The following is a 12,449-nucleotide window of genomic DNA, read 5'->3' as shown; positions in this document are numbered from 1 at the left end:
CTCTGCACATATGCACATAAGTGTAGAGTCAGCCATTACAGCACGAACCATCAGTAATGGTGCTTTTATCCTTATTTAATCACTTCATTGCCTAACTTTTTATTATTTTAATTTCTCACATGCACACCGGAAGAAATAAGAAATCCAAGATAGTATAGTTTCACTGATTTCATTTATTTTCTGACCTACCTTAGTGTTGTGTGAAAGCTTCCTTCAAGATTGAAACACTCCATTCTGCAGGAAGCATCTTAAGAAGGAGGATACAAGGGCAACATCTCGGAGACAAAGATGGAACTGTGGTGACTACACGGCTGCCTTGGTGCAGATTCACCCCAGCTACCCTTGCAAAGAGTCCTGAAAAACAAAATCCTTGACCAAAAATGCACTACACTAAGCCATCTCCAAGTTCGAAGCACTCAGCAAGTGGTGGCAAGGCAGAGCCATCAGAAGAGGATGCCTAATTTCCATGACAAATATGCAAATGCTATATTAGCAGGTGGAGGCATCTTCTGTGTTTCTATATGGACATATACAGCCACACAAATTGGAATAGACTGGAACCTGTCCCCTGTTGGCAGAGTCACTCCAAAGGAATGGAGAGATCAGTAGTCATGCCAGCTGGTACAATAATCAAGGATTGTTTCAAAACCAACTCAGAAGTGAATGCCAAGTCAAAGAATCATGTACTCATTAAACTATGGCAGATTGAAGAACAAATAAAGAAACACAGTGCCTTGAAACAAACAAACAAACAAACAAAAAGATACAAAATCCAGGAAGTCCCTGAAACTGACCAGATTCAATAGGCTATTCCTTGCTAGACTAAGCAATAAAAGCTGAGAGTCCTCCTCTCAGACAGAAGAAAGCTTAGCTACAAAGAAGACTCTAAGACCAGACCAGAGGCCTAGAAGAAACTCAGACTGGTTGAGGTACCTGGGTTAGACACTGTCCAACCTGTCCCGATGTCTGTAGGCTGTACAGTGTGTGTCACATTCTCAGCTTTGTGAGTTGTTATGTGTGCTAGAGTGGGTTTTGGTGATACAGCTGTCATTTCTGCTCCTATAAGTAAATCTCTCACCCATACTCCTATAAGTAACCCCAGTGAAACTTACTGGCTCACCAAGTAAGACGTTGGTGGTATCCTTACTTTGGTCTGAGGTAGGAGTCCTATCTGGAGTCAGTAGACATGTGTGCTCTATCTTCTTAAAAAGTTTTGTCACCCAACACTTCAATGGGACAGTAAATTCCCATACCCATGGAGACAGTGAACCAGTCCTTTTTTTTCTTTTGAGATGAGGGTCTCTCTTTGTATTCCTGACTGGCCTAGAACTCAATCTGCAGACAAAGCTTGCTTTGGACTCATAGAGACCACCTTTCTCTGCCTCTTGAGTGCTGAGTGATGGGATTAAAGGCATGATCCATCAAGCCCAGATGTTACTGTGTATGTTTTGTTTTGCTTTGTTTTTGTTTGTTTTGAGATAGGGTTCTGATTTGTAAAACAGGCTGTTCTTGAACTTGAGATCTCCCTGTCTCAGCTTCCTGAGTGATAGATAGGTTTATAGGCATGTGCCCACCTCCATAAAAATCTTCAACCTGGCGTTTTGTTGCTTCTCTGTGAGATTAATTTTATTGTAATGTCACAAGTATTTTCTAATGATACCACCGGGAAATACCTCATTATTTGTATATAATTTATTAGTCCCAGGAGTGTGTGATAGCAATGAGAGTTGCAGTGTGCCACAGCATTTTCATAATCAGAAGAGAATTAGGATGTCATTTCCATCCTACCTAGTAATGCAGGAATGAAGATGGAAGAGCTCATTGTCTTGTTTGCAAATAAGAAACAGGTATAGGTGTGAGGAGACCCACCCATGGCCACTGAGCCCTGGGAAGTCTGTTGAGTGACTGGGCCTCATTGTTAGCTTAGATATCTACCTGCTAGCCTGGGGAGTTGCTCAGGAACACAAGACATTCAGAAGAGAAGCTTGGCTGTTTCCTGGTTGTTGCAATTTAGGGGCTTTTCAATGTATGCCATTGCTTTGCAAGCTTTACACAACTGGCTAGGAAAATTGTTCCCACATGCTCTGAATGGTACCCTCTACAAATGGGCAACTGGGCCAGAAAGTGGTCCTCATTATATCAAACCCAGAAATCTTTGCTTTGCAACCATTTGAGTCAGGTAGTTCAGCTTGCATTCATGACTCTCTATCCAGTGGTGGCTTGTCATCATGAAGACAGGGAAAGATGGTGCTACAGAGAGACCTTTGTGTCATCTGTCATAACTAGGCGACTTTACTTTGAAATTAAAAAAAAAAAAACTTTTATTTTATTTTATGTGGATGAGTGCTTTGCTTGCATGTATGTGTGTGCACCATGAATCTGACTGGTGCCTGTGGAGGTCAGAAGAGAGTGTCGGATCCACTGGCACTTAAGTTACAGATGGTCGTGAACCACCACATGGGAGGTGAATTAAGGTGACCTTGGTGAGGTCTTCCTACATCAAAGATGGGACCTCCAGCTCCCAGATAGAGGCCCACAGCCAGCACAGAAGGAGTTTAGCATGCTCTTTAATTGGCCCTCTTGTATCATGTTGTAGGCATTTTCCCCAGGATGCAGCATCTTGAAGTGTGATGAGATTAGGGTTGCAAAATACACACAAACCTAAAACCTTTGTTAGTGTGGAGGTGGAGGCTGTGGACTTGAGACCACGGGCCAGCAGCATTTTAAAGGCAATGTTGCATAGTGCAAGTTGTTTATTCCTGTGTCCCAGCTCTGCTGTCTCCGTCCTCCTTAGGGATCCATCAGGGACCTTTGTTAAATCCCTGAAGTCCAAGGCTTCTTTGGAAATCAGGTTTCTCCTCTTGGATGTATCTGCCACACTTAAGTCAGCATTCTACCCAAATGGGAAAGGGTCCCATCATTTTCAAGGACAGCAATTCAATCCAGACCACATTCTAACCTCAGTAGCTCCAATCACTTGGGTTATACGTCTGTTTTACAGACTGTGTGATAATACTATTCCAGAATTACCCTTATGACAGAGATCACCTTAACTTCTTCAACCTCTTCTAGGATCTCTCACCATCCCTTCTGCTTCAGACTTTGATCATCCATCCTTTATCTCCTGTCTGAATTGTTCTTAGACAACCTATAGACCATCAATGAATACTAGCAAAGCCTTGTTGCCCCCATAGGTTGTAAGTAACATGCTCTCTTCTGACTGTGAGTGATGCCCATTACGTATAATATGCAGCTGAAAGGTCTGTACTCAATTGACATATAACTAATATTTATATAAAGGCATTTGATATTTATGTAAAGGTTCTTTACAGAGTTTTCCCATGTGCTCTTGGTTCTGGCAACACTGCCAGGTACAGAACACCCGTGTCTAATGAGGGAAACAGACTGTTTGAAAAACTTGTGCAAATTTACACAGCTGGTGAGCAGGTGAGCCGTGACAGAATCCACACAGTCTTCTGATACAAAGCATTTTCTTAGCACGGGACCAAAGATTTGGATGAGAAGGGTGCACAGGTAATACCTCTTCCCTGCTGTAATATGAGATAGCCCTGTGGAGGCTCTTATACCTGGGCAGGCCCATGGAGCGAAGGGAGAGGTTTTAAGCTGCAGGAAACACCCACCTTTAGCCACTGTTCAGAGGTTAACCCAGGTAGAGAAGCACAAGATAACAAGGTGTTACCGCAAATGTTTGCTCTACTTTCAAATCAGTCTGTTCCTGACTGTGTCTTCTGGTCCAGAGGCTAGGGAAGTGAGGCACAGTGAGCAGGAGCACAGAGGGCACAGGAGGCTGCCACAGCTGGGGTTTGCCAAGAGGGATGGAGAATAGATGGTTTCAAAAGCAGAGTTTAGGTTCTATTGTCCTCGTTAGGATTTTTGTTCTGTATCCTGACAGGTGAAGGGTGAAGGAGGGCCCGAAAATTCTTCCAGAGTCTTCCAGAGCTCTAGACGTCGGTGATTGTAATGACTTAACTAATTAGTTGCTTCATGAATGTGGGCATATATGTGTGTAGGAGGTCTGAGGTCAACTTTGGTTGTCATTCCTCAGGAATTGTCCACCTTATTTTTTCAGACAAGGTCTCTCCTACTGGTACCTGGGGGCTGTCATCTTGGTGAGACTGATTGGCCAGTGAGGCCCAGTATGCTCCCCATCTCTATTTCCCTGCACCGGCCTTAGAAGTGTGTGACATCACACCAGCTTTCCTTCCTTCCTTCCTTCCTTCCTTCCTTCCTTCCTTCCTTCCTTCCTTCCTTCCTTCCTTCCTTCCTTCCTTCCTTCCTCCCTCCCTCCCTCCCTCCCTCCCTTCTTTCTTTCTTTCTTCCTTTCTTTCATTCGTTCTTTTTGACATTTCAGCTTTTATTAGTGTGAATAAAGAATATTATTTTAGTTTCTTTTTAAAAAGTCTGTTCCTTTTACCCCATAGCTCTGCCTCCCACTAGAAGGCACTTCCTGTCCGACCGTCCACAACTTTCATTTGCAGCTCTCCACAGTTTAGCTGTCTTTCAGAAGGAATTGCTTGCTCCAGATCTCACAGCTGATTAAGGAGCTAATTGCCACATAGTAGAGTTGGGGTTTGAACTCTCTTTCCTGAGCCCAGCCCTCCACTTCTCACCCCCTGCCCTGTGTAGTTTCCCAGGTAGACAGTTGCTCTGCCTCAAAGGTTACTTGGGCTCTTTCTAGTCTGTGTTTGGCCTTCTCTAGAGAACCCAAGAAAGAGAAGAAACCATTGACCACTCCAGGGAGTGTCTGACTTTGTAACCCTGGCCCTACTTTCATATCATTCTGTTCCCCAATACATTCCCAATGCTTTACAAAATTTTTAAATTTTGTTTTTCTTGAGAATGTCACGCATGAGTATACTGTATAAATTGTTTTCATCTGTCCGTCTCTCCGACTCCTTCCATTTTCCTCTCCTGTCTCTCAAATTCATGACCTCCTCTATAGCTAGTGTTGTGCATACATGTGTGTGTACATAACACACACACACACACACACACACACACACACACTACTGAGTCCAGTGCTCATCTCTGGAGAAAACTGACTCTCCTTCCTTAGCAGCCATTGCTTGCCTGAAGTTCTTCATCAAAGGCTTGGGGCCTTGTCAAATTGGTGGCACACGCCTTAATCCCAGCACTCGGGAGGCAGAGGCAGGTGGATTTCTGAGTTTGAGGCCAGCCTGGTCTACAAAGTGAGTTCCAGGACTGCCAGGGCTATACAGAGAAACTCTGTCTCGAAAAACAAAAACAAAAACAAAAAACAACAAAAAAAAATTTACCCATCCATGTTGGGATATTTCCTGGTGTGGTCTTGTATAGGTCTAATGTGGGCAAGCCATTGTTGAGAGCTCATGGGTGCAGCATCTCTGTCATGTCTGGAAGACACTATCTCATAGCAGTTGTCTGGTCGTCTGGCCCCCACAGTCTTTCTGCCTCTTTCCTTTATGTTACTTGAGCATTGGGTATAGCAATTGTGTTATAAATGTCCTAATACGGTCTGGGCTCCTCACAGTTACTTCCCCTCTGCCTAGTTATAGATTGCTATAACTAGACTCTACTGCAAAAAGAAACTTCATAGTGGAGAGTGAGAACAGTACTTACCCAGAGAGCATTTGGTATAGCTGTCATCTGGCCACACCCAGCATTTTCCCTTGGTTCTTGGAATTGAACTCAGGTCCTTATGCTTGTGAGGCAAGCAACCGAGTGTCCATATAATCTTTGTTTGTTTGAGACAGGGTCTTTCTTTGTAGTCTTGATTGTTCTGGACCTCAGTACGTAGACCAGGTAGACCAAACCTTGAATTCACAGAGCTCCACCTGGCTCTGCTTCTCAAGTGCTGGGATAAAAGGCATTTGCCACTACGTTCAGCATAATATATACTCTTAATAAAGATTTATTGTGTAGGAGGCTAGGAATAGGTCTTCTTCCAGGTCCAGGTATACCACTCTTGAACATATACTCCAAGGACTTTATATCCTACTACAGAGACATATGCTCATTGTGTTTATTGCTTCTCTATAAACAATAACCAGAATTTGGAAACAGCCTAGATGTCCATCAACAGATAAATGGATAATGAAAATGTGGTACATTTATACAATGGAATATTACTCTGCTGTTAAAAGAAATGAAATCATGAAACTCTCAGGTAAATGGATGAAGATAGGAAAAAAATCATCCTGAGTGAGGTAATACAGACCCCAAAAGACAAACATGGTACGCATTCTCTTTTGTGTGGATGTTAGCTTTTTAGCCTTCAATAGACATGCTACAGAGGTTAGGCATAAAGGGTTGGAGGACAGGGAATGGGGAAATAGAATATATTTCTAGTTATGGAAAGATGTGTAGGGGAGTCTAGAATGGAGAGGGGACATAAGGGGGTAAGGAATGGGATACAGAGACGGACAGCTAACACTAAGGGCCATTTGAGGGGTCATATGGAAATCTATTATAGTACAAGCTTCTTAAAATATATTCATATACAAAAGAAATCTAAATGAGATCACTAAACAACAGTGGAGACAAAGCCCAACCAAGACATCTCGAAGTGAAATCTCCAGTGCCAGAAATGGGTTATATATCTTATTGAGTTGTTGGTCCAATGAATGCCATGGAACCCCCTCCCCCCCCAAACAACTCAGGATATTTATTTATATACAGTTAACACATTTTACGCCGAAAATAATTAGTTTGGATTATGCTCTTTTCTGAGGGGAGGCAAAGTGGGGGAAAGGGAGGCTGAGGGGAGGAGAAGGGGGAGGGATAACTGCTGTTGGGATGTAATATATGACAGAAGAATAAATTTAAAAGGAGAAGAAGAAGGAAGAGAAGAAGGAGGAGGAAAGGAGGAAGGGGAGGAGGAAGTGGAGGAAGAGGAGGAAGAGGGTGGCGGTGGTGGTGGTGGTGGTGGAGGAGGAGGAGGAGGAGGAGGAGGAGCCAGTGAGGGTGGAAGACAGCAAGGAAACATTGCTTTCCAGACACAAGAGGACTGATACACATAAGAAGTCACAGAGACTGTAGCAGCATGCACAGGGACTGCACAGGTTTAAGCCAGGTGTGTCCCAATACTGAGAAGGGGACATGGACACAAGCCACTATCCCTAACCCAGAGACTTTCTCCATTTGAGAATCATTCACAAAGGAAAATTAGTTCTCTCCAATGATAGGTTAGTTTTCTCCAGTGGAGTCTCCCCGGGTACACAAACCACACAGAGAGGCAGGCTCCATGAGGGAGTCAGCAAGTAGATGACCAACACAAAACAAACTAATGGTGATATTGGAGATTTTTTGTTTTATAATGTGGTGTTTGGGATTTTTTTTAAACAAGTTTTTGCTTATTATCATGGTTTCCATTTTGTATTTATGGGTTATTGTGCTTTTTTCCTTCTGTTTGTTTTATTCTGATGTGTTTCTAAAGAGATAGAGAAAGAAGACATAAAGTTTGAGGATCTGGGAGGAGATGAGGGTGGGGAACCATGAATATGGTTGTATGAAAAAATTATTTAAAAAGTATTTACTGAATATCCATTGAAAAAAATATGAATGAGATTTCTCATTTTCAATTTAATTCATTTTTGTTTATGTTCTTAACCAAGAAATGAGTATTTGATTCCTACTGACATCCATGACTGTGATTAGGTCAAAGTGTTTACTCTCGGGCACTCCATTCACTGTGAGGGAGACATCAAATCTGCCGACATCCATTTTAGAGCAGAAAAAAATCACCAAGGTAATTCCATAGAGTGATGGAGGAAGGGATTCTGGGTAGTGAGAACATCAGTGCAGGCCTGGATGGTGAGGAGGAGGAGGAGTAGGAAGAGGAGGATGAGGAGGAAGAGAAGGAAGGAGAGGAAGAAGAGGAGGAGCAGGAAGAGGAGGAAGAGTAGGAAGAGTAGGAAGAGTAGGAGGAAGATGAGGAGAAAGAGGGGGAGGAAGAGGAAGAGGAAAAGGAGGAAGAGGAGGAAGAGGAAGAGGAGGAAGAAGAGGAGGAGGAGGAGGGAGTCAGCTAAACCCAAACTGAAGAAGCCTTGGATGTAATGAGGTGAGCTGTTCCCAGGAAACCATACTGCTACTAACTAAAATAAAATACTACTAACGGGGTGGTTTGAAACGACAGAAATGTATGGTCTCCTAGCCCTGGGGTCTGAGTTTTCCCATCAAGGCTGAGCATGGTTGCAGACATCTCTGATTGCTACTTGCCATGCAGATGTCTGCTTTTCTCTTCATGTGAGGTCTTCCTTTTTAAGGACACTAACTATGGGCATAGGCACCCTTCCACGGCAGTGTTTTACATTCGTCACCTCTGTAGATCCTTATTTTAAATAAAATTAATTTCTGAGGCATTAGGGACTAAGATCCCAGCACATTTTGGGGTAGAGGACGGATACAGGTCATTATATGATGCCACCGTTCCTGAATGTACTGAGATGTCTGTAGTACACTTGCTCACATAAATTCATCTGTTTTGTTTTTCTTTTACTCTATTTTTAGCACATATGATTAGATGTAAATATATATTATATATTACAACTATTGTATCATATAACTATATATTATAAACTATATATTTTAAATAACATATAAAAGTATATATTATAAATACATTTAATACAAAGATAAACAAATACATTTATATATTATATTATTTATATTTAAATATTATTTAAAATATTTTATAAATATATAGTATATAAGATGTTGTACATATTATATATATTTATTATATATTTAAATATTATTTAAAATATTTTATAAATATATAGTATATAAGATGTTGTACATATTATATATATTTATTTCATTTTCACTACATAGAAAGCCTTTGCATCTCCAATCCACAGCCCATAGATCATATGTACCCTAGGATAATTTTACCCCCTAAAAATGTAAATAATATATACATTTTAAGCTTTATTGTGCCATTCCTCTTCAGTGTGAATTCTGTATTTGACACCTTGTCCTAGCTGACAGGAAAAGTTGCCAACAAACCCAGACGTTTCCTCCCTACCCAGGAGAACACGCTGACTGCAGGCAGTGTGTTGTTCATTCATGTCTCCAGTGAATCTAACAACAATGAATCCTGAATATTTAAAGGGGCTGGACAAGTGGCCTTAAAAAAAAAAAAAGGTAGGCTTTATTTCCTTTTTGGAACATTCTGATCAAAACAAAGTGACTAGGCAGCATATGGTCACAATAACAGGTGGCTCTGGAGGTCCCCTGTGACTTGTTGGCCTGCAGAGCCTGGCCTCCTTTGGGCCTTGGAGGAGAGCCGTGTTGTGCTGGAGACCTGCACAGAGGCTGTGGCTCACAGGGAGCCAACAGAGCGTGTCTGCAGCTGGCCTTGCCTGCACTTGACTCATAAATGAGTTACAGGGAAGTGGAGACAATGCTGAGAAGAATGTGGGGGAGAGAGCTGTTGGTGGAAGGAAGTGAGACTGGTCAGGGCTTCCCCCCAGCTGCTCACAGGGTTGTGCTCTCTGAGGCATGCCTTTCTCCACTGAGCTCAATCAAAGGTGAATTAGTCACCCATAGTGAAGACTCTATAGATCCTCTCCCCCCAAGACTGGAGCTCCCTTGAATTGGAGTGCACGGCCATTATCGGTTACGTATGGTAATTACTTTATTTATTTTTGAGATAGAGTCTGACTATATAGTTCCTGCCGCCCTAGAGCTTGCCAGGTAGCCACCCTGGCTTCATCACTCAGGGTCTTCTTGCTTTAGCCTCACAGATGTTGAGATGGCAAGTTTGTACTGTCACAACCCTTTTAAGGTCTTTAAAAATCACTTCCCTTTTGCCAAGACCATGTTCGATTTGGCACAGGGGACCTGAGTTGTTGTCTCAGTGCCACACGCACTACAGTTAGGACCTGGTGGAAGTCACCCGACCACAGGTCACATCTGTGAAATCGGGTCCAGAATGCTTTCTTCCACATGTTATAAAAACCAGACCTGAGATCTGTCTGGCAGGGGATGGCTCAGCTGGTCAAGCTCTTGCCTGTCCCAGATGCATGAGGACTGGGTTTAGTGTGTTGACCACATATGGGTGGTGTGGAGGGGCACTTGTAATCCTAAGGCTGGGGAAGCAGAGACAGGAGTTTCCTTGAGGCTGCCTAGCTAACTACTCTAAGTGTGAGATCCAGACTAGAGAGAGCCTCATTTCAGAGGAGGTGAATGGGCTACTGAAGACGATTCCTGATGTTGTCCTTTGGCCTCTCAATGCACACATATACATGCACATGTCCCAGCACATACATGCATTTGCACACACTAGGACACACATACACACTCAAAGGGGAGCACCCACATGCATTCAGAAATCAACTCTAGCACTGAGCAGGAGTATGATGGTTGAAATATAAGAGATCTATAAACTGTCTATACTTGAATGTTTCACAGACCTGGCCAAAAACACATTCAAGCAAATGTGATGGATAGAAATGGTTTTGCCCTAAGTAGGGTCTGGTTTTGCTTTCTCATCAGGACTCAGCATTGATTAGGCCAGATGCCACATCATAAAGCATAGTGGCTGGCATGTGCAAACTCCTCCACACCCACCCCCCAACTTAGCATGGTTGGATTTATGACTATTCCACTTTACAGGGGGTGAAAACAATTGAATATTCAAGAGAAACTTCGAACTTTTTGAATTTTGATATTTTTCCCCCATAGGTGATAGTGGCAGAGTGCCTCTAGAACTCCAAGATCATGAGGGTGACAAGACACTATACTGCACTGTGTTGCTTGGCTAGGGTGTTCTGTAGGTTAAGGGGATCCAATGCAAGTCATCTTATGGCATTTTCATGTCTTATTGGGACATGATCCCATTGTCAATGTGGATATCTGTATTCCAAACAAGCTGTATTCACTAAATGAAGGAAGTCCATTTGGGGATGTGCCTCTCAGTTGTGTGCTGCTAAAGAAAGGTGGACTGAACGTGTGCCGCTCTCTCTCTCTCTCCTGTGATGGCTTGGGTTGATTTCTTACCTGGGTCACTTCATCCAGAGTGTGGAGCAGGATGGCGGGGGGGCATCATCTTGGCATCATTTTCTTGAACAGCTGTTCCCTTGCAAGCCAAGAGAAATTTATTTCTTGCTCACAGGGCGACAAGCATCTTTCCCACAGTTTCTACCAAACCTCTTCCCATACTTCTCTCTCATTTTCTTACATGCACATTCTAAACTCGAGGGGATAGGATTGCCTTTAAGGACTCAGGGGCAGGACGTGAACCAAATTAGGCTCATATTCTGACAGAAGAGAGGTAGTAATTGTCATAGAATGAGTGTGACAGTGGTTGGTTTGGGGAAAGCTGACAGAAAATTACTCTTCGTAAGTGAGCTTTGTTGAGAGAGAGAGAGAGAGAGAGAGAGAGAGAGAGAGAGAGAGAGGAGACAGGATTGGGCTTTAAGGTGGGAAAGCATTAAAAAGGAATAGTATATAGTATCAGCGACAACATAAGGAGATCTTGATGGGAAAGAGAGGCTTGCCTTCAGAACCTCAAGAGGGGCTTCATTAAGAGGGATAGCTTAAGGTAAAAGTTACCATGGGGAGGGTAGCGGGCTAGGGGGTAAGGAACCCAGAGGAAAACCTTCAAAGAAACCCCCAAACAAAGGAAAGCATTTTATATCCTTTCAGGAGATGATGGGAAGTTCCACCCCATGTGATTCTTGTCTGGGACAGACCAGTTGACAAAGGATGGTGAGTGACCGGGTACTGGGTAGTACCAAACATTTGGTACTGGGAAGCAAAACATGGCTTCTGGATTCTCTGTCCCAGAAAGAGAGAGGCACAGGTCGGGGGCATGATCGATTTCTTCAGCTGTGGGATCCAGCTGTTTAGAGTTACTGGTGTCTTAAAGTGGCAGGCACACGATCTAACAGTAATTGCTAGTGCAGCTCATGTGCCCCCGTTGGAAAGCTCACCTGGGATTCAGTCCTCTGGTTTGCCCCAGTCCCCTGTAACTTGAATTTTTTCAAATCCTATTTTTAATGATAGTTCTTAAATGTTTTAACCTCCCTTTGTAGCTCACCACCCACCAGATGTAGTGGAAAAGAAAGGATGGGGGAGGGAAGTGGACCTGTTTAGAAAGGTCCTTTGGCGCAACTCCCGTCTGTGTTGTCTGGAAATTGGCAGTTCAGTATACAGGTCAGCAATGGCAGCTTGATCCATTCGCAAAACCCTTCATGGATATACCAGAGGTCCAGTTAGGTAGAGTCAGGTTAGCAACAGTGGTGAAGCAACCTAACAGAGACAGCCAGGCCTGTCTCAGCTTGAGTCAGCAGGAGGGACTAACAGGAACATCGGGAACGATTTTTAGCTGTGCCCCTCTCAGGGAAGCAAAGATCAGGGAAGACTCAAGATTCACAAGTATTACATAGCTGGCTATACCAGCAAGCCAAGCTCTGTATCACTCGGTGGAGTTCTATTTATACCTT

This window comes from Mus caroli, unplaced genomic scaffold, assembly GCF_978045245.1.
Source record: "Mus caroli unplaced genomic scaffold, Mus_caroli_1 scaffold_3, whole genome shotgun sequence".
Classification (NCBI taxonomy): Eukaryota; Metazoa; Chordata; class Mammalia; order Rodentia; family Muridae; genus Mus; species Mus caroli.
Note: the sequence above shows the minus strand (reverse complement) of the source record.